Here is a 21,356-nt window from a genome sequence, read left to right on the forward strand (position 1 = left end):
GGCTTGTGCAATTCATGATGTTGACAAAAGAGATTGGGCTAAGTGTTTGCTAAGCACAGTGCCTCAAACCGGATATGAATGTATTTTGAAGCTGAGTGTGGAGGAAAGGGGTCAGTATGAGTGTATGAAATCTGCTTTGATTGCCAAGTTTGGCAAGACACCTACCCAATACCTTAAACGGTTCAGGGATTTTAGGAAAAGAGAGAATGTGTCTTGGGTTGACTGGGTGAGTGCTGCGCACATGAACATCATGGGGTGGATTGATGGTTACAAGGTTAAAACTTTTGTTGAATTGTCTCACCTCTTATTTTTTGAGCATTTTTCTGAAACCTGTTCACCAGAGCTGCGTCAGTATGTTGCTGACCAGAACATTTTGGATCCCTTTAAGCTGGCTAGGCTGGCTGACAAATGGGTCTCCCTCTGGGTGTCCCCTAAGGACTCCAGTGGGAAGGACAAGGACAAAGAAAAGGGGGCCTCTCAGAAAGCTAAGGAGTCCCAAAAGCAGTCACAGTCGGGTAAACCTAAACCCTCCTCTCCGAAGACCCAAAAATCTAGTGGGGATAAGTCATCTGTGGGTGGGAATAAGAGTAGTGGTCCACCTGCTGCAAAGCAGGCTCCCGGTGGTTCCAGTACCGTACCCCGCACTCCCGGCACTTTTTGGGAATGTGGGGCTCTGGATCACAGAAGGGGTGACTCCAAGTGTAAAGGTAAGGCACTTTGAGTACAGGCTGTCAGCCTGACCTACCCTTACCCCATATCTGAGGTGGAGGCCACTCTCCTCCCCTCCTCTACAGGAATCACATTTGGTGCTCCTGTAGAGATTTCCTTAGTGTCCCTTGGGGCCTGGGACCAGTACGCAGAAGTACTGGCGACTATCCCACAGAACACCTGTAGAATTTTGAGAAGTGTCTTCCTGAATGGCCAGCCTTCTACTGGTTTGAGAGACACTGGGGCAAGCATGACAGTGGTGGACAGGACCCTGCTCAAGCCAGCGGACTATGTAGGTGCTCCTCTGAGAACCACCAGGTTAGCTGGTGGGCCTCCCAAATTATCGCCTGTAGCCCGAGTCACACTCGTAATTGGAGACAAGACAGCAAAGCTTCCTGTCCTGGTTCAGGACAATGCCCCTGCTAACATTCTGTTAGGTAATAATCTAGTGGAGTTGGGATTGATCGCGGATGGTCTTCCTCTGACTGCTGCTGCGGTCACTAGATTACAGGTGACACCGGGTCTGGCTGTGAGTCAGGTACCCGAGCCGAAGGCGCGGCCTAAGGCCAGACGAAGGAAGAGCAAGAAGGCCACCTCTGTGGAGGGAGCTCCTTCTCTTTCTGCTGTTCCTACAGCACCCATTGGGATCCATGCTCCGGACGGGCTGGGTCCAGTGGTAAACCCCGTCTCAACTCCTGTGGGAGAAGAGCCAGAAGACTCTCCTGTGGGAGATGTTCTCAACCCGGAGGATCACCCCGATCTTCAATGCTTGTTAGCTGAAGGGGGACCCTCCCGGGCAGACTTCTGTAAAGGACAGAGAGAGTGTCACTCTCTCGAGGGTCTGAGGAAACAGGCCCTGTCCCAGGCACAAGGAGCAGTGCCTAGGACATTCTGGATTTATTGGGAGGGTGAGCTCCTTGTTAGTGAGCCCACAAAGCCTGAACCTGGTGCCCTCAAGAGGTTGGTGGTACCCCAGGTTTACAGGCCCTTCCTAATGCAGTTGGCGCATGAGGTGCCCTTGGCTGGTCATCTTGGTACCAAGGAGACTAAGCAGAGGCTCTCTGCCCATTTCTACTGGCCTCGGATGGGAGTAGAAGTGGAGTCCCACTGCAGGACCTGCCCAACTTGTTAGTTGTCTGGCAAGACTGGAGGCAGTGTCATTGCCCCACTGCAGCCATTGCCAGTGGTTGGCACACCATTTGAGAGGGTGGGCATTGACATTGTCGGTCCCCTTGACCCTCCCACGTCAGGTGAACATCGGTTCATCCTGGTTGTGGTAGATCATGCCACCAGGTACCCTGAGGCTATACCCCAGGTGGTTGCCAGGGCTCTCCTGGGCATTTTCACCCGTGTTGGATTCCCCAAAGAGGTTGTCTCTGACAGAGGATCCAACTTCATGTCGAGTTACATAAAAACCATGAGGAAAGAGTGCGGAGTAACCTACGAGTTCTCCACCTCTTAGCATCCCCAGACCAATGGTCTGGTTGAGAGATTTAATAAAACTCTCAAGGGCATGCTAGGTGCTTTGGAAGAGCCCCTAAGGAGGAAATGGGATCTCCTCCTGCCATACCTGCTGTTTGCTTACAGAGAGGTACCTCAAGAGGGTGTTGGTTTCAGCCCCTTCGAGTTACTCTTTGGACATCCCGTGAGGGGGCCCCTTGCCTTGATCAGAGAAGGTTTGGAAGCCACCCCTCCCGGTCCCGTCAAGCAAGTGGGGGACTATGTGTTAGGCCTCAGACGGAGGATGACACAGATGATGGGTCAGGCAACAGCGAATCTCAAGGCCAGCCAGATATTGAACAAATACTGGCATGACCTTAAAGCATTGCAAGTGGATTGGACTCCGGGACAGGAGGTCCTCGTGATGGAGCCTACCAAGCCTCGGGCATTGGCAGATAAATGGACTGGGCCCTTCAGGATAATCTCCAAGATGGGCTAGGTCAATTATCTGGTTGACATGGGAATCCCAGGGGTAGCCCCTCAGGTATTCCATGTTAATAGGCTCAAGCCTTTCCACCAGCGAGCCAAAGTCTCATGTCTCTTGCTGGCTTCGGAGCAAGAAGAGGATGAGAGTGAGCCCCTTCCTGATTTGCTGCATAGCAACCCTCAATATGGCTCAGTGGAGGGAGTGCAGCTCTCTCCAGATTTGACAACCGAACAGCAGAGGGCCTGCAGGACTTTGCTCCAGCAGTATGCCTCTCTGTTTTCGCTGACGCCAGGCCTTACACCGTGGTGTAAGCACGAGATTGACACTGGTGACAGCATGCCTGTCAAGAGCAGGAGCTACTGAATGTCAGATACGGTTAAGAACCACATCCAGGCTGAGGTCACCAAGATGTTGGATCTGGGTGTTATTGAACCCTCAACCAGTCCCGTGGTCCTTGTCCCCAAGGCAAGTTCCCAGGCAGGTACCAGGGATTGGAGGTTCTGTGTGGACTACCGAGGAGTCAATGCCGTCACCAAAACTGATGCGCACCCATTGCCCAGGGCTGATGAGCTCGTGGACACCATAGGTGCTGCCAAATTTGTGAGCACCTTTGACCTCACCTCAGGCTATTGGCAAATAGCTCTGACGGACCATGCCAAGGAAAAGACGGCGTTTTCAACACCAGAGGGATTTTACCAGTTTAGGGTCATGCCTTTTGGGCTGAAGAATTCCCCTACCACCTTCCAGAGATTGGTCAATCATGCTCTCAGTGGGCTGGAATCCTTTTTTGTGGCTTATTTAGACGACATTTCTGTCTACAGTTCCACTTGGGAAGAGCACTTGACACATCTGGGTAGGGTGTTGCAGGCCTTGAAAAGGACTAACCTCACTATCAAGGCCATCAAGTGCCAGATAGCTCAGGGGAAAGTCACGTATCTTGGTCATGAGGTAGGAGGGGGTCAAATCCAACCTCTCCGCAGTAAGGTACAGGATGTACAGGACTGGGAGACTCCCACTACTCAAACTCAGGTGAGAGCCTTTTTGGGCCTCACTGGGTATTATCGCAATTTCATGGCGGACTATGGAACCATAGCTGCACCACTGACAGCTCTGACTTCACCCAAACAGCCAAGTAAGGTTAATTGGACTGAAGACTGTCAGAGGGCCTTTGATGGCTTGAAAGAAAGTCTGTGTAGGGCACCCGTGTTGTGTGCGCTTGACTACAGCCGACACTTTATCGTCCAGACGGATGCCTGCGACACCAGAATTGGAGCTGTCTTGTCCCAGTTAGATGACAAAGGGAGAGAACATCCTACCATATTCATAAGTAGACAACTCAAGGGTAGAGAACTTAGGTGGGCTACTGTTGAAAAGGAATGTTTTAGTATAGTTTGGAGCCTTAGGCATTTTGTGCCCTACCTTATGGGGTCTACCTTCAAGGTTCAAACAGATCATACGCCCCTGAAGTGGCTTATGCAGATGAAGGGTGAGAACCCGAAACTGCTCAGGTGGTCCATTAGCCTGCAAGGGCTAGACTTCACCATAGAGCACAGACCAGGGAAGAGTCACGATAATGCAGATGGCCTTTGAAGAAGGTATGTTGACCGTCTGGATGAGGGTGTCTATCCCGTGGGAGATTAGGCACCCTCCACCTCAGTGTGGGGAGGGGGGGTGACTGTGATGCTGGAAATGCATCGGAGGGACAGGGCCTCCGTATCCTTGTCCTTTACTGCTTTTTATCATGTGTTCTGTCATGTTTTCTGCGCAGGAGTTCATGTGGGATTCCAGGCGGTGCAGCTCTCTCTCTTTTGGTTTGGTGAATGGACCCGTGGGATACCCTTATGGCACCCATGGGTGGGGGTACAACCCTGTGCCCTTAGTGTAAATCTTTGGGCACCTGTGGGTGGCCCGCAGAGCAGGGTATGGGCTGGTGGCAGCCCCATGCTGAATTTGACAGGTGCGCGGAGTATCCCACATTTTGGGGATACCCCGGCCCTGCCATTGGGATCAGTTGATTACGGATGGAAAAAAAATGGCCCCTGCGGCCTCTTGCTTTTTATTATCCATTACCTTGTTTTCCCAAAGTCCTGGGAAGCCCTGACTCTGTCCCTTCCCCCTGACTGGCTGTTGGGTGGAAGTGCCATATATGGTGTTGTTGTGTTGGCCCGGCCAGACTAGCTGGAGCCTTCCCAGTGATGTATGTTGTGGGTACCTCCTGTGGGTGGGACCCGGGTGAATAGAGTGTGTGACGAATATGCATTCTGTGTTGTGGGTGTCTAGTATCTGGTGGTTGACACAATGACTGAGACAGCCCTGCCCGAAACCAGTATGAATGCAGTTGGGAGTGTTGAATGGCTCGGTACTTGTCCCAATACACATAACTTGTTGTGAGTATCTGGAGAGAAGTGAATGGCCTGAATACCTTGTGTGCCTGATTGGCTGCATGCCTGCCTGCATGAATGGTCTTAGTCGTGATTGGATGTTTGAGTGTGACCCAGCGGAATGAATGGGAGATCAACAGTATATCTGGGGACCTCTCACTGCTAGGAATCGTGTTCAGAAGCTGAAGTCCACTACGACGAGTAACTGGAGTAACTGAAGCTTGACCTTGATGCCCCGCTGGACGAGAAGAAGTACTGTTGCTCTCCTTCACAATCTGAAAGCTGCTGTGTCTCCAAGGACTGACCCAGAGAGGCCAGAACACAAGAGTAACAGGGGATACCAGGAATATCTAAGTACTGTGGCCTGGCCTGGATTAAACATATACAAAGTTAACAAAGAACACTGTTGTGTTCAAGTGACGAGTCCCAGTGTAATGTACATGTCTACATAATCCTAATAGCTCCACGATGCACAGAAACTCTGTGGAACAAATGCGTCTATCAATAAACCAAACCCTGAGGTGAAACAAATTGAATTCAACCTAGTAGACCCTCAAATATAATTAAATATTTTTTATCAACATATATTGAGCAAATCACTAAAAAACTAATTTCTTAATTCCAAAAACATATGTCAATATTGGTATCAATACATTTGTTAATCAATCCATCCATTTCCTCATTGGATTGACCGGATACATTATTCCCATCTAAAAACCACAACAAACCACACTTCAACCACACTACATTCATACTCAAACCATTCAACAAATCATTCTATTATAACAAATATTTCATCAATAAAAACAAACATACTAAAACGCAATTATACAATATCTAGTCCATTGTTAGTATGAACCATAAGTTTAACACCACTGAGCCAGTTTCTTGTTTATATAGTCTATTGTGACTCAGGTGAATATGACTTGAAACTGTTCACAAATAACAATACATTCCCTGACCCCAGAGAGGAGCTGGTAAGGCGCTCTCTTCCTGAGCTACGAGGGACCATCGTGCACAGCTGATCTTTGCCAAAGCTCCCTGGTAGACAAACCTTCGACAGGCTCCGACCCGAGACGGGGACTGCCGTGGAATCTCAAAGAAAAGCACCCTGGACTGTTGTCCGCCACTGTCGACGACTGCCGTCGCCGACCGGAGCCGCCGTGCTTCCGTTTGCCTAAGAACTTCAATTGATCATCGGACGCTCTCGTCTGCATCGTTGCCCGCTTTATCCAGCTGGAGAAGGCCCGACCGTCGACGCGCAGAGGAGCATCCGCCGGTGGGTTTCACCTAAAGACCACAGAGACGCTGACAACTCGACGCCCTTGCTGGGCCACAGTTCTTCATCATCTCTTTGCGGTCCAGAACTATCGTCCCTGAGGTGCCCCGCACGCCTCTTCCTGGCAGGATGCCAACGCTCTGTCATTGACGAGCACCGTTAGGAACGAAGCTGCCACTTCACTGCTGTAGTTCCACCTGTTCACCGTGGGACGTTCCACGACCCGTGACTCCTGCCTTAAAGGCAGGGCACTCAAGAAGGGCCATTGATTCCCCGACACCGAACGCCAAGTTCCTCGACGCCTCTTGACGATCCGCGGCTTCTGCTTTAAAGGGAGTCACTCAAGAAGGATCGGTCGACGCATCTTCGGAGAACTCTACTCCACCAGGTACATTGGGGGGGTAAAACCTTAATAGGAGGAAATAAGACTACCGTTTCAACCATCTGACTTTCCTGCCTATCTCTATTGCTGGTTTCCTCGTTATTGATCTGTGTGACATTTTAACCGTACAGTTGATGCACTTTAATGAGATTCGATAACATTGGTGGTACCACTTTAGAATTGTATATATTTATCATTGTTGACTTCTGAGTACAAAGTGTGTTATTGTGATCGTGTACATACCTTTGAATAATAATTATATAAAGACTGTGTTTTCAGTAATACATTGGGCCTCATTACACGGATGGCGGTAAGGGTTTACTGGTACCGGTATTTTACCGGTACCGGTAAATCCTTACCGCCTTACTACGAAGTCCCTTTGCGGGTTGGGGAATTTAACGCCTGCTTTTTGCAGGCGTTAAAAACCAACCCGCAAAGGGACCCAGGGAGCTAATTACGGTACCGCAATTTGCGGTACCGTAATTAGCGCCTTCCCCATTCCCATTATGCCCTATGGGGCAAAAATGGGAATGGGGAAGGGCAATGGTGGAAGGGGGAATTACCGCCCCGCCAACCTTGGAATGGGGCGGTAATTCCCCTTTCCGCCAAGGCGGTGCCGGTATTTTACCGGCATGAACCATGGCGCTAATAGCGCCATGGTACTCCGCCATCCGTGTAATGAGGCCCATTGTGTGGACATTCCTTTGTGGGGGTTCGGGGACTACAATGTACTTAAGAACCAGCCTGCATCACCTCCTGAGAAGCTATGCCTTGATTGCTCGTCCATTGCTACCGAAATAGAGAATCTTGGCTGGGGTCTCCTGTGCCTCTCCTCTACCATATACAGAGCAGAAGTACAGACACCCCCTACCAGTCTTTACAATCACATTAAAAAATAACATAAAATAAATAATTATTTGCAAAATGTCCATGTGCAACTAGGCACAGAAACTATGGGAACACCCATGAATATGATGAAACAAGTTCACCATGATTTTAGAGATGAAGGGTAGGCAGTCACTTTTCTCATTGTCATAATGCTCTCATAATCTGGATTGAAACTGTTGAGTTAACAAATGTGCAAAAACATCAAAAAGGCTATTTTTGAATAGAGCATAGCTTATACCAGTGTATTGTCTCTGCTCCCATGGGGGGCCCCTTCCCATGAGGCCAGGAAGGTGAGGCCGCTACTCGATAGTCCCCTAAGTGGTGGTACCCAGCAAGAGGATCTCATGGGGAGGAAAACCCTCTATAGGAGAATGCTGTATTTACATCCTCCACTTCTGTCCCCTTTATCCTCCTACCTTACTCAATCCTCTGTGTTTCCCCACATTCTGATATATTTATGTAGAGTAGAAGACCCCATCCACATAGGACATACTGAGATGAGGGAGACTGAGGACTACCCAGATGGAGTACATGGAAATACTGGGATGAAGATGAACTGCCAAGGAGGAAAGAGCCTACCGCGGAACCAAGGTATGTGGTCCAGTCAATATGAACACAATGTGAATATAAAAAGGGAAGAAGGACTACACATTTTTTCTAACCCACCCTGGAGGAACCGCGACAGCAAGTCAGACGAGAAGTCAGCAGTCCAGGACGCCAAGACGGGAGGAGGCTGGTGTAGAGCAGGGCTGGAAGCAGGAGACTGCTAGCCAAACTCCAAACGCCAAGTCCCTGGTGTCTCTACACTTTGGTCAGTGTGGAAAACCGAGACCACACCGAACCTCAAAGGGCTCCCACAGCACAGAACTCAAACCGGAGAAAAGGAGAGGCACCGTCATTGTCTGCAAGCACCAAGTGAAGCCGGCTACCTAAACAGGACGAAGAACCAGGTTTGCCGGTTACCGGGGAGGTGCGAAGGCCAGAGGAAGTCCTGCGAAAGCCTAAGGGAAAGAAGACAACCAAGGACAAGGGTCTGGGACCCATCCAAAGTGGGGACGCCCTGTGAGAGCCATAAACAATGGTCAAGGCCCCATATCAACTTGGGGATGTCCAGAGAAGCATGCAACAGAGGGTCTGGGACCGACATGAAGTTGGGGAAGCCCTGCGAGAGCCATATGAAGTTGGGGAAGCCCTGCGAGAGCCATATGAAAGGGTTGGGGACCCATATCAACTCGAGGAAGTCCCAAGAAACATGCAAATGAGGGTCTGGGACCCATATCAAGTTGGGGAAGTCCTGAGAAGCATACAAATAAGGATCTGAGACCACACATTGGTACGTGAACTTAGGTTAAGAAGTCAGAGGGACAGGGACCCATTGTTAAAAGATGTCAAGGGTTTTGACCCATGTTGAATCAATAGACTGGGTAGATGTGGGGATGAGCTGTCGCCGTCCATTATTCTATCCCAGAACAAACTAAATCAATAGACTGGGTGGATGTGGGGATGAGCTATCGCCGCCCACATTCACGCCAGAATAGGAGAACTGCGCAGTTGGCACGAGACCACTCCAAAGATACAACCTTCTTGTGGGGGGTTCCACATCACCACTCTACTGTAAGGATGCCATCAAAACAATGTTAAGCAAGGGTCCTATACTATCAAGCAAAAGACCACTCTATTGAAATGCAGTAAATCAAGACAACTCAAAAATGGATGCAGTACCGACAAATTCCCCAAGGTGGCGTTAGCGGTCTAAATTCTGACAGGGAAACTGTATTTAGGAGTTGCAAGAGGGGCAGGGACTTCAAAGCTTGTTGGTTAATTGAAAAATCTTAGCCACCTGCTGTTCCCAGAGGCCAAGAGGCTGAGAACTCTTAACACCTCAGAGATTCCCACACCAGGAGGCAGGATATCACATGACCCTGTTGATTGATTGAGGAGAGACTTCCAGGCAGCCTGCTGGAGCCCACACAAAAGGCTCTTTCTGTTGAATGGGGTATGTTCATTTTGAGTGTTTCCTGTCAACAGCCCTCTGCCAGCAAGGAGAGACATGTGATCACTGACCCACCCAGACTTCTGGAGGCGGACCCAAACACTTGGGGAGTTGAATTGCAACAAATATATATTTTATAGAAATAGGGATAACTTATTGTAACCCAATGATAGGAATGTACAACTTTGAGAGTCTTAGTTTGAAAAATGCCCTCACGATTTGAGTCCAAACTCCAATTTGTACCATGTTCTGGGGAAAAACCCCGCTAATTATGAATATTGTAGACAATGTATTTCAGCTAGAGACATGGAAAGTTACTGGGATATATGTGGAAGGGAAATGTACCTTTGTATAATTTTTGATGAAAAACCAATGTTGCAAAACCCACTAAAATCGAAAATAAGTTGCCATTTTTGAATGCAAGCTCCTAGAAACGCCAGAGTCGAGACAGGGACTATCTTTAGTAATATATGATGTGTTTATGTAATGTCAACCACTTGTGAACCTGGGAAATATGTATTTGAATCAAATATAGATTTGTGGGCAAATTGACCAGAGGAGGATCCTCTGACCCATAAACAGACCTCATCACTCTGACTCACAACCCAATTCCCCCAATCATGGGAGAGGGGAGAATTGGGCCAATGACAAGTAGAGAGGTGCAGGCTCAGTTATGCCACGCACACACCCACTTCCAAAACACATAAAAAGAGACTGCTGGGACAGGTAGAGACATTCAATTCCATTTGCTGCGGAGCATGCTGACCGACGACTTCACATCCAGAGATCCAACACTTAGACTTCCAAGCTAAACATAGACTACAGAACTTTGAACCTAGAAGGCCCACTGCAAGCAAAAGTATTCTCAGCAGGCCTTCAGAATCCAGCAATCCTAACCAAACTATTCAACAGCCGGGTGAGCTGTTTGAATTCTTTGCCAAGAACTGTTGCCGGAACTGCAGACCAGACTGCTGTGAGCAGAACCGGTGCCTGATTGACCTGCCGTATCCAGAGAGGCTAGACCAGCAGAGCAGAGCTGACCCAGACGCTGTGAGCAGAACTGCCCAGTCCAGTCCAGTTGACCAGATCCGTGACGAGGCCCATTCATTTCAAAATAAGGAGTGAGTATCCGCCAGAACTGTGCAGAACCCAATCTCTTAGTTAAAATAATCTAATCCAAACTATTTTAACCTAATAAGAACAGCCTCCTAGAAACCATGTCATCTGTCATTTTTAAAGCTGCACAACTGTCACCTGTCAATTCTGCAGCTGCAAGCTGTCACCTGTCATTTTGAGTTTTACTTTAAATCAGAAAAGCTACCTTTATTAAATCGTCCATATCTCTTAAACCGTTTGGGCTAGGAACGAAATTTAACTTTCATTTTAAAGCTGTGATTCTAGGCTTTCCAACGAACTGACTTCCTACTCCTTATACTTTTACCCCAATCGCGATTCACACTCTCGCAAAATCTACCGCGATTTGCGATTTGGCTCAATTTCTCCACTTGTCAAAATAGCAGCTCCATTCTTTCCTTTGTTAAAATCCGTTTGCAACCTGGTAATAACTCATGGAGCATTGCTAAAGTGAGCCTGAACTAATACCAACAAGCATCTCGCACTCACCCTGAACCACTAGAGGGAATTAAAAGCAATTTTAGCACCTTTTCACTTCCTTGCAAACCACATTAAAGTAATTCGCCTGTGTTTAAAACTCATCCCTGTTTTCTCTAAGCTTGCTGGGGGAACTGGAACTGTGTATTGCATTATAAAGTGTGATTTGTTGGGATTCTTGAAGACTGTGTGCTCTCCTTCCATTTCTTACATTGCATAGGGGGGAGTGAATTGTCAAGGAAAAGTGATTACATTGTCTTTTGTTGAAGCCATATCAAGTTATTTTCTGTACTGCATTTCATTCATCATTGCGTTTCCTTGAACCATATAAAGCATTCTTTCCCACCTTATTCTTCTGTTCCTATTCATAAGTTACCTCTTGCTGATTACTGCTCATATTCACAAGTGTAATATCCATTATCAATTTATTTATAGAAGTGATATATATATATATATATATATATATATATTGTTTAAATTTTCAAATAAACCTTTTAATTTGCAAAACAAACCTACTTCTTGGCTCAGTGGGGTCAGGGAGATTCAAAGAGGGGGGTGTTATACAAGGGTTGTCATCCAGAGTACTGAACTGGACATAAAAATACATCAATAAGGGTTTTCCTCAGCATCCCAGACTAGGCATTGACTTGGCTGTAGTGTTGATTGAATATCGCTTACAAAGAGAAAGACAATTAAGAACAACTGATCTCTATCAGCAAGTCTGGTGAACCTGAGAAGGGCCAGGGCAAGGGAGACATTCCCCCTGATATTTGAGAAGTATGTTCTTGTAAATCAGACAGCCTTAGAAAGGCAAAGGGAAGGAAGGCATTCCCCCATCAATGCTGTTTTGTGTTAATTTTGAGAAGCCTAAGAAGGTTAGGGGGCAGAGGCACCCCTCTAACAGTGTGAAGATCATTAATAACAGGTGAGCTCAATCAACAAGTCTGGCAGGATAGTGAACCAGACCTGTTGCTTAATCAGTGAACCTGAGAAAGACATTGGGAAGGAAGACATTCCCCCTGATATTTGAGAACTGTGTTTTTGTGACTCAGACAACCTGAGAAAGGGGAAGGAAGACATTTCACAATAGATCCTCTTTGTACCAATTTTGAGAAGCCTGAGAATGTTAGGTGAAAGAGGCACCCCCACTAACAATACGAACTGGAAATAGAACTAGAGAGGCTTTCTTTTCTACATATTTGATGGATTATCCATCTTGGAGAACTTACTAGGAACTTTTGATTTAACACAAGGAGAAGAACTCTTTTTGTTTCCTCATGGGGAAGTGAACATTAATCTATTATGCAGAAGCTGGAGTAATCCTTCTGAACTAAGAAGATACCCAGTTTTCCTTAGTTTAGGTTAGAGCGTAAGGGATGGAAATAGGTTTGACACAGGACGGTGTGCTTTTTACTTTATTGGACCTCCCGACAGAATCCTTAGTATTTCTGTTGAGGCAGGGCAACCCGCAAGATAGGTTTTCTTTTCTTTACTTTTATTCCTCAATAAAAGTCTTTGCCAACTACTATACCACCATTGTGTCAGACTCGTACTTCTGTTCCCTTACAGTATGTATATTTCTCTTTAATCTTGTTTCAATAAATTGCAGTATTTTGTTTTCCCTTCTTAGTCCAGTTGCTATGCAATTGATGATCCATTCTAATATTGATTAGGAGAGCTTGCTTTGATTGATGGTCATATATGAAGCTGTCCTCACTGCCATAACGCATCAACTTCAGGAACAAATAATCATTACTGATTCAGATAATGAATGGAATGGATGTATAGAACACTTGGTGAATTGGAAAGCCACAGGAAGGCTGTGTGCCAACAGCAAACCCTTGAACATGAAAAGGTGGTCCAAACCATAGATGATTTGGTGATGTCAAACAGTTTGGCAACATATTGATAGAAGATTATAGGTCACTGTCAGGTAGTAGAGGGTACTGACAAGACAGGAAATGGTTCTGCAGATCAATTAGCAAAAACCAAAGCTCTCCATGAGGGTTCCATGTAATAATGTCGCCACAAAAATCTCGCCATGCAAAAATATCGCAGAAAAATGGCCGTTTTTTGTGGCGACATTATTGCATGGAACATGCGGGGGACACCCCCGCAACCCCCAAACGTTTGTTTTTTTTTTAAACAAAAATGTTGCCCCTGTCCCCATATATATGGTCACCCATTTAATATCGCTGCAACCTTTTCCCGGCGATATTATTTACGGCGACCATATATATGGGGATAATATTACTTGATACCTCCATGAGGAGGGCATTGATATGGAACAACGTCTGTGAGTAATAACTAAATAACAGCAGCGACTCAACTATAATCTAGTGCTGAGCGTGAATGTTCGATTCAATGGAGTAGAGATGCAACAAAATGCTGCAGGTATTAATATAATTACGGCTAAATAAGAAGCATGGACATTTGTATCAATATCTACAAGATTCAAAAACATGTGCTCTTCAATTTGATACACAGTGGGTAACATTGCCATCCATGTTTTGCAATTTGTGACTGACATCCAACAAAGTGTTTTCTTTCCTCTCCTCTTGCTCTCAATGCTAACAGATCAGACAGCTCCCCCCGCCACAAAGGTGTCAGTATATCAACAGAACAGCAAATTGTAGCACTGTGGGTAAAGCAGTGAAATGCAATGCAACGGATGGGTAGGTGACATGTAATGGCTTGTGTAGCAATAGGTTTAACAATAGTTGTACAAATAAGGAGAATCGCAACCCTTAGACAACCTACATTTGGCCTCCATGTACAAAACACAGCCTGCAGTCTTGAAGCCCCCCCTATACCCTGGTTTTGGTGTGTCTCACTGCACCTAACTGCTATTACTCCATGTTGCTCAAAATTCTGTAGTTGGTAAGTATCGCGACATTCTGCAGGCCCTGCCCTCTCCCCTTTCCTACTTTTTCTGTGCTGTGCATCTGGATCGTGTGGCCAGGGTTGGCAGGCATTAAGAAGAAGTCAAGTACAATTGCGAAGAAAGGTGTGAGCAGTGTTGCAAACCACACCAACTTACCTGCAGAAAGAAACCATAGGGCTCAATGGGAATGGGGAGCATGCTAAAAATGGCCTGTTAATGATGGGTCTGTTGTTAGCATGCTGGACCGCTCGCGGGACCTGCTAAGGACGTCTGGTAAAACCAGGCATCCTGTGCGGGTTCCGCGAGTGGATCTTGTAATGGGGCGGTAAGGGGTTAATGGCTCTGGCACCTTTACCGGTGCCGTTAACCCGTTACCGCCCTCCTCGTAATGAGGCCCAATGTGTTTCAAAGCGCTTCAAGGCAAGGGAGGGAACAGGTCAAATACAATGACATTTTTACAGGCCATGAACAGTAAGGATGTGAAATTAACTATCGTATTTGGCCTGACGACATTTCAGATAGAGCAAGACCTAGACTTTAGACATAGATAAGGAAGGGAGGGGGAGAGTGGAAATGGAAATAGACAGGCGACTACCATACTAGGCCTGACGACATTTCTGGTAGAGCTGGAAAAAAATAAAAGGTGCGGTAGAAGGGTGCAGAAAGGGAGGGGAGGAACAAAACAAGCGACTATCGTACTAGGCCTGACAACATTTCAGATAGTGCTGGAGGGCAGAGGGAGGAAAAAAACAAGTAAGGGGAGGGGGGAGGAGATGGATGAGGTTGCTATCATACTAGGTCCAGGGACAATTCTGATGGAGTAAGTGCATAAAAGAGAGTAAGGGGAGGAGGGGAGCAGATAAAAAAGGGAAAAAGGGAGAGGAGGAGAGAACAGAGATTAACAAGTCAAAAAGAGTGGAGAAGGGAGAGCGAATACAATTGCAGAAGTCAGTAGTAACACAATGTTGCAAACCAAGATACAAGATGAAGGTGGGAACAGCATGATTCAGTGCCATCATAAGATGCAAAGGAAGTCCAGCAACCAGTAAGGCACCAGGTGGGCGGGGCTTAGGCCAGGTGACCTAGATCCACTTGCACCTGCTCCCCATCTGCAAAGGAAAAGAGATTGGAGGGCTCCTTAAGTAGGGAAAAAGAGCATCAACCAGGAAGGCACAAGGTGGGTGGGGCTTGCTAAGTATGGAAAAAGAGCAGCAACCTGGAAGGCACCAGGTGGGCGGGACCTATATCCACTTCCACCTGCCCCCCATCTGCAAAGTAGAAGAGGCTTGAGGGCTCCTTAAGTAGGGAAAAAGAGCAGCAACCAGGAAGGCACCTGGTGGGCCGGACTTGCTTAGTGGGGAAAAAGAGCGACAACCTTGAAGGCACCAGGTGGGTGGGGCTTAGGCCAGGTGACCTAGATCCACTTGTATGTGCTCCCCATCTGCAAAGAAAAAGAGGCTGGAGGGCTCCTTAAATAGGAACAAAGAGCAGCAGCAAGGAAGGCACCAGGTAGGAGGGGCTTGCTAAGTGGGAAAAAAGAGTGGCAACCTGGAAGGCACCAGGTTGGGGGGCTTAGGCCAGGTGACTTAGATCTACTTTCACCTGTTACCCATCTGCCCATATAGCACCTATACACTTAGCAAGAGTTTCAAAGCGCTGCAACACAGGGAGGGTGAGTAGATAATCAAACATAATTGACATTCTTAATAGGCATTGGAACATTCAGATTATGCAAGTGCTATGTATTTGGAGGTACAACATAGAACAAGAGGAATACAAATTGTTTACAAAATATGACATAATTATTTTATGTGCCTGACGTTCATTTCAATAATGCAAGACTTATACATAAAAAAGGAAAGAGGGGTGGGAGGAGGGTAGGGTAAGAGAACAAGGCAGTGAGTCTATCATACCTGCCTGACAATGTTTCTGATAGTGATAGCATAAGACATGTAGTAGGAGCGGAGAGGAGAGAAGCGGAGGGGTGGCAGGGAGAGTCACACTAGGCACACACAATGAAAAGTGGCTGCAGATGAAAGGGGGAAGTAAACAAAGGAGGGTTGCACTGCACAATCCTGACCAGTCTCTAGGAGGCCTAATAGATAAGGAGGACACAACTGCAGAGCAATAGGTGGGGGTGCCGGGGATGTATTCCAAAAGGATCACATATGTGCAGTGCATAAAAAGGGTCAAGATTTAAAAAAGCACACCCGCAAAACGAATTTAAACAGAGCACAATGCAATATAGAAGCGATGCAGTGATGTAAAAGGCACAACCACCTAGATTCGAATGTTAAGCAGAGTAAGTGCTGTGAGAGAAGTAGAGTAGGAGGGAGAGGTAGAGAGGCAGAGTGAAATAGACAACAGTTAAGGTTCAGGTGTTAGAGGAGGAGGCAGTAGAAAAAATCTGCCATCACTCAAGCAATCCAAAAGCGTGTAAAAAAAAAGGTCCAGGAGCCAAGTTCATTTGGGAGCAGGGTGTACCAAGCAGCTGCCACATGGTTTGATGGGGCATGAAAGTTGGGCCCCCCCAACCTGGACAGACTCAGACAGGGGCCTTAGCGAGGGCCTTGGCTGGGGGCCGGCATACGCCTGCCAGCTCCCGGATCGGCCGAGAATTAGCAGACTTAGACCAATCATGATGACAGTAAAACCGGCAGATAAGACACTTCTTGGGGTGGTGAAGGTGGCTGCCATATTGGAAAATTTAAGGCCCCAGTAGTTCACCAGCCCCACTGGGCTGTGCTGATTGCTGGGCCCATGCACACCATCTGCCCCACATAGGCAGAGAAGCAGGTTGGTGGATGGAAGGCAGCCCTGCTTCAAAGCACTGCAAATGAAATGTGGTCATGAACAAGTCGTTATACTCACATGTGCACAACATTCACAATTAGCCCAGCTGGGTCTCACTGGCATTGTTGTCGGCTCGCTCCTGGCGATCCTCATGGTCTCTTGCAGGGGCTGTGACCACCAGCAGCCAAGACAGAAAGAAGAAAGTGGTTTTGCAGGCCATGGCTGGGGGCCAGCAAATGCCTACCGGCTCCAGGATTGGCTGAGATGTAGCAGAGTCAGGCCAAGCACGATGGTGGTAGGGCCGGCAGAGGAGTCACTTCTCAGGTAGTGAAGGTGGCAGACATGTTGAAAAATGTAAGGTGCCCGCAGTTCACCAGTCTCACTGGGCTATTCTGATTGCTGGGCCCTTGCACGCCACCTGCCCCTTCCCCTGTCCCTTTATATAGTTCATTTTCTACATACTTGACTCTGCCTAGTATTCTTCTTTGACAGGTCTTTTCACATTCATTTTCTTTCAGCCTTTTATCTACCACAAGGTTTTCCCATGTGTGTCTTTTAACATTGCAATGGATCCCAGAACCTTATCTACGTACTTCTGATCTTGTTATCAAATGTCTCAGGGGCTTTATTCACCTGTTCAGGATTTCCCCAGTTCTCACACTACATCTCACTCGGTACGTGGTAAACCCTCCAAAGGGCCCAGGCTGCCCTTTCCATCTCAGCAGGCTGACCAGTTCTCAGTAGCAGCGTCAGGATCCTTTGCATCTCACATGTCACAACTTGAACTTGAAACACTTGTGTATAGTTGCGTTATAAATGCTGTATCATTTCATGTTGGTCTGCGGCTTGTCATCGGGTCTGTGGTGCACTTTGTTTGCTTGATGACTTTCACCACGACTTGGCTCCCCTTCGCAGCCTGATCTCTTCCCAGCATCTCAGTGACTGTGCTCTGACCTGAGAGTCTCAAGACTATGCCCCAAGGCCTCCTAAGACTCAGCAGGACCATCTTACTAAAGAGACAAACTCCATGCTTCTTTTCCTGGCATGGTTTTAAACCATGGAGCCAATTGCCATCTTCCAACCACTAGACTGTCGGCTTTGGTTCACATTAGGTTCACATTAGGAGTAATCCTTATTGCTTGCTACCTCTCCCTTGTCCTTGTTCTGTTCGTTGCTCTCTGATCTTGAGGAACATAGTCTGAAAGATTGTTAGGTTGCTGAAGGGAATAAAGGCACTATGCCATTAGGGCATGAGGGATTGAGGGAATATCACTAAAAGGGAAAAGGGGATATTCTCGTTCACCTGATGATGTCATGTCACTCCCCCAAGGGTCGCCTCCCCCATGTGATCCTCCCTCAAATAGCCACCCCAGGGTCAGGATCAGGTAGTGGTTGCCGCCCCTGGCCACATGTGAAGAGGCCATCCCAGGGAAAAACGTGATGACATCAACAAATTAATCACCAAACCCATACTTCAAAACATGTACTACCTGGCAGGTGTGTGTTAAAAATGTTGATTGGTGATGAAACTAATGACCATCATTTCTGAATCATTAGAGAAGTCACTTCTGAATTTCAGCTAGTGATATTCTCCATTGATTTGCAATGAATTTAGATTTTATTAATGTCAAAGTTTGTTCAATACTGGGGGGGTAACCCAATGGGCTTTGACAATGCTGAGAAAGCATTTCGGTCAGCTCAACTCTTGCCTTATGCTGTTGAAGTTCAAGCAAACGAGGATGTTACTATCCTAGGACAGGTGCAGCAATTTACAGTACCAATCAATATAAAAAGAGGACAAACCTTGAAAAATCAAGAAGCATTCATACATTTGAGTCATAACCTTGAACAACGATTGTCCTTACATCCAACACCACCAGTCATTCTAAAAGATGGCACCATTCGAATATTTGTGGATAACAACAATCCTCAGAGTGTCACTTTAGGTGCAGATGCTTCAATTCAAATGGTGGTCGTATCACAATATTATTCAATTGATTTGAAAAATGAAATCATAGGCCCAATTCCGTATGATTGCTACGAAAAGATAGACAGTCTTCCTCCAGAAAACCTCAACATCTGACAGGGGGGACATATCTTGTTGTATTGTTCATGCCCTTACAGGGTAGAAGATGTAACCTGTGACATCTTGGAAGTATTTAGAGTTCTCAATAACATTCTTGGATTCATTGAAATCCCTGTCCAGGAAAACCCCATTAGAAGACATCTCTTCACCCAACTTGAGGATTCTTTTGAAATATTAAAAGCAGAGGTATTTCCAGGTTCCGGGAAGATGATTGAGGAACAGGTCAGTCTGGCCAATCCCTCTGAAACCGATGAACAGCGACAACAACTGAGACAGGTATTTCGGGATTTCCAGAGTATCTTTTCAGTTTACTCCTGTGATTGTGGGAATACAATTAGCCATTCAACAATGATACCAACAGACCCTGAAATGGTTCCTGTGTTTGTAAAACAATACTGGTTTCCGCTCACATCCATGGAATCACTCACGGACAGCATCAGAAATCTGGAATGCCATGGCATAATTCATCCTATCCACAGTACCTTTAACAATCCAGTATTGGGGATCATAGAAACTCATAGAGAATGGAGACATTGAGCTAACCTGAGGGAGTTCAATAAACTGGTCCACATCTAAAGGTGGTCTCTTCCCTATATGTTATGTTATGTTGTTTTATGCCGTGAACCATTACCATTGGCATAGGCTCCAGGCACTCACGTGGCTCTGTAAGAAAGAGGGTGGGGTGGGTTAGTGAGAGGAAGAGGGATATGATAGAAGTCGTGCTCTTCTGTTGATGCTTGAGGAATTAGGAGGTACTGGTGTCCTGTGCAAGTCATTATCTAAGTGAGTTTGATTGTTTGTTCTGACTTTTTGTATTCAGAAGGGTCATGTCTGTGTATAGGCACGTTTCAAATGCCATATCATATCATATCATGTCCAATGTCAGCGATTGTTTGTTGTTTGCAAATGTTTGTGATGTTGCATGTGCATTCTTTGGAGTGTAATTTGGTTGGCCCGAGGGCATGTGTGGTACTTGGGAGGTAAGCAGGAGTGGAGCAGAAGCTGGGGTGGTTAATGCATTGACTACTCTCAATGTTTTCAAAGTGCAATACCTTGGTTACCATTAACAATGTCTCTGAGTTGTTCTACCTAGCCTAACCATCATAATTCTTCTAAGTGCAATACATTGGCTACTGTTCCTAGTTCTAATTGCAGTATCTTGGCTATCAGAATTCTCTTAGGTGCAGTGCACACCTCTTCTATGTGCTTCACATTGACAAGCTTCACCATTCTTCTAAGTGCAGAACATTGCCTACCCTCAATATCTTCTAATGTCATTCCCTTGGCTAGCTTCATAATTTCAACTAAGTGCACTGTGTTTGCTATCCTCATAATCTAATGTCTGCGAAGCATAGGCTAGCTTCACCATTCATTTAAGTGTGACACATTGGCTACCCTAAAAAAACTTCTAAGAGCAATACATTGGTTATCTTTATATTTCATGTAATTGCAGTGTATTTGCTATCCTTATGAATTGATTGTGTGTGAAGCGTTGGAAAGCTTCAACATTCTTCTAAGTGCAACAAATTGGCTAACCTCCAAAAACATCTAACAGCAATACATTGGCTCTCATCGTATTTTGATCTAAGTGTGGTGTATATGATATCCTATATAATCTATTGGGTGCAACACATAAGCTAACCAGAAAGAAACTGAAAAAGAAGCCTGTCACAAGCTCTTTGTTTGTCTTACCCCATCAAGAATGAGGAGTTTCTCATATACCTGCTTGATCCCAGTGGTTCATTGCTTGGCTGATATTTGAACATGCAAAACCATTTCTTCCATGTCGTTTGCTTGCCTGCGTATTAAGCAATTATGAGTGTCAGCAAATTAACTATGTGGGTCCATTAAGGTTCTTAAAATATTATTTGTGGTAGTTGCCAGTGTTTGCAAGCTTCCACAAGTGCTGTAAGCTGTGAGTGGGGACATGGAATTGAAATAGATTGAAACTGAAAACAAAAGGAAAGCTTTTCATTTGAGTGGCGGCTGCTAAATTATGTTTTAATCATTTGGCAAAAAGATATAGAACGATCATTTCCATTATTGTAAAATTAAACAAATATACATTTGTTGCATTTTAGACCCATTCAAACTGGAGCTTACCGAAAAAATGACTGGGTCAGTTTGCAAAAAGAGTGAAATGAAAAATTACTTTTAGATGAGTGTCCTTCCCCCTGGTATAAATAAAATATGTGGAAAAGGTAGGTGGGCTTTGCCTTTTTCTAGCCTAATTTGACATGGAGTAATTAGGGATCACCACCAAATATTAGCGGGTACTTACCTCAATAATTTGGTGATGTTACAGGATTTGGTCATCTGTAAAGTTTAAATTGCTGATGGAGGTTGTTCACCTATCAAATGATTTGTGAGGAGAAATTGGTAAATGCCCTCTGTGTGCTATAGAATATAGACTGATGGTGTTTG

Source organism: Ambystoma mexicanum, chromosome 4p (assembly GCF_040938575.1).
Source record: "Ambystoma mexicanum isolate Mex_15411 chromosome 4p, UKY_AmexF1_1, whole genome shotgun sequence".
Taxonomy (NCBI): domain Eukaryota; kingdom Metazoa; phylum Chordata; class Amphibia; order Caudata; family Ambystomatidae; genus Ambystoma; species Ambystoma mexicanum.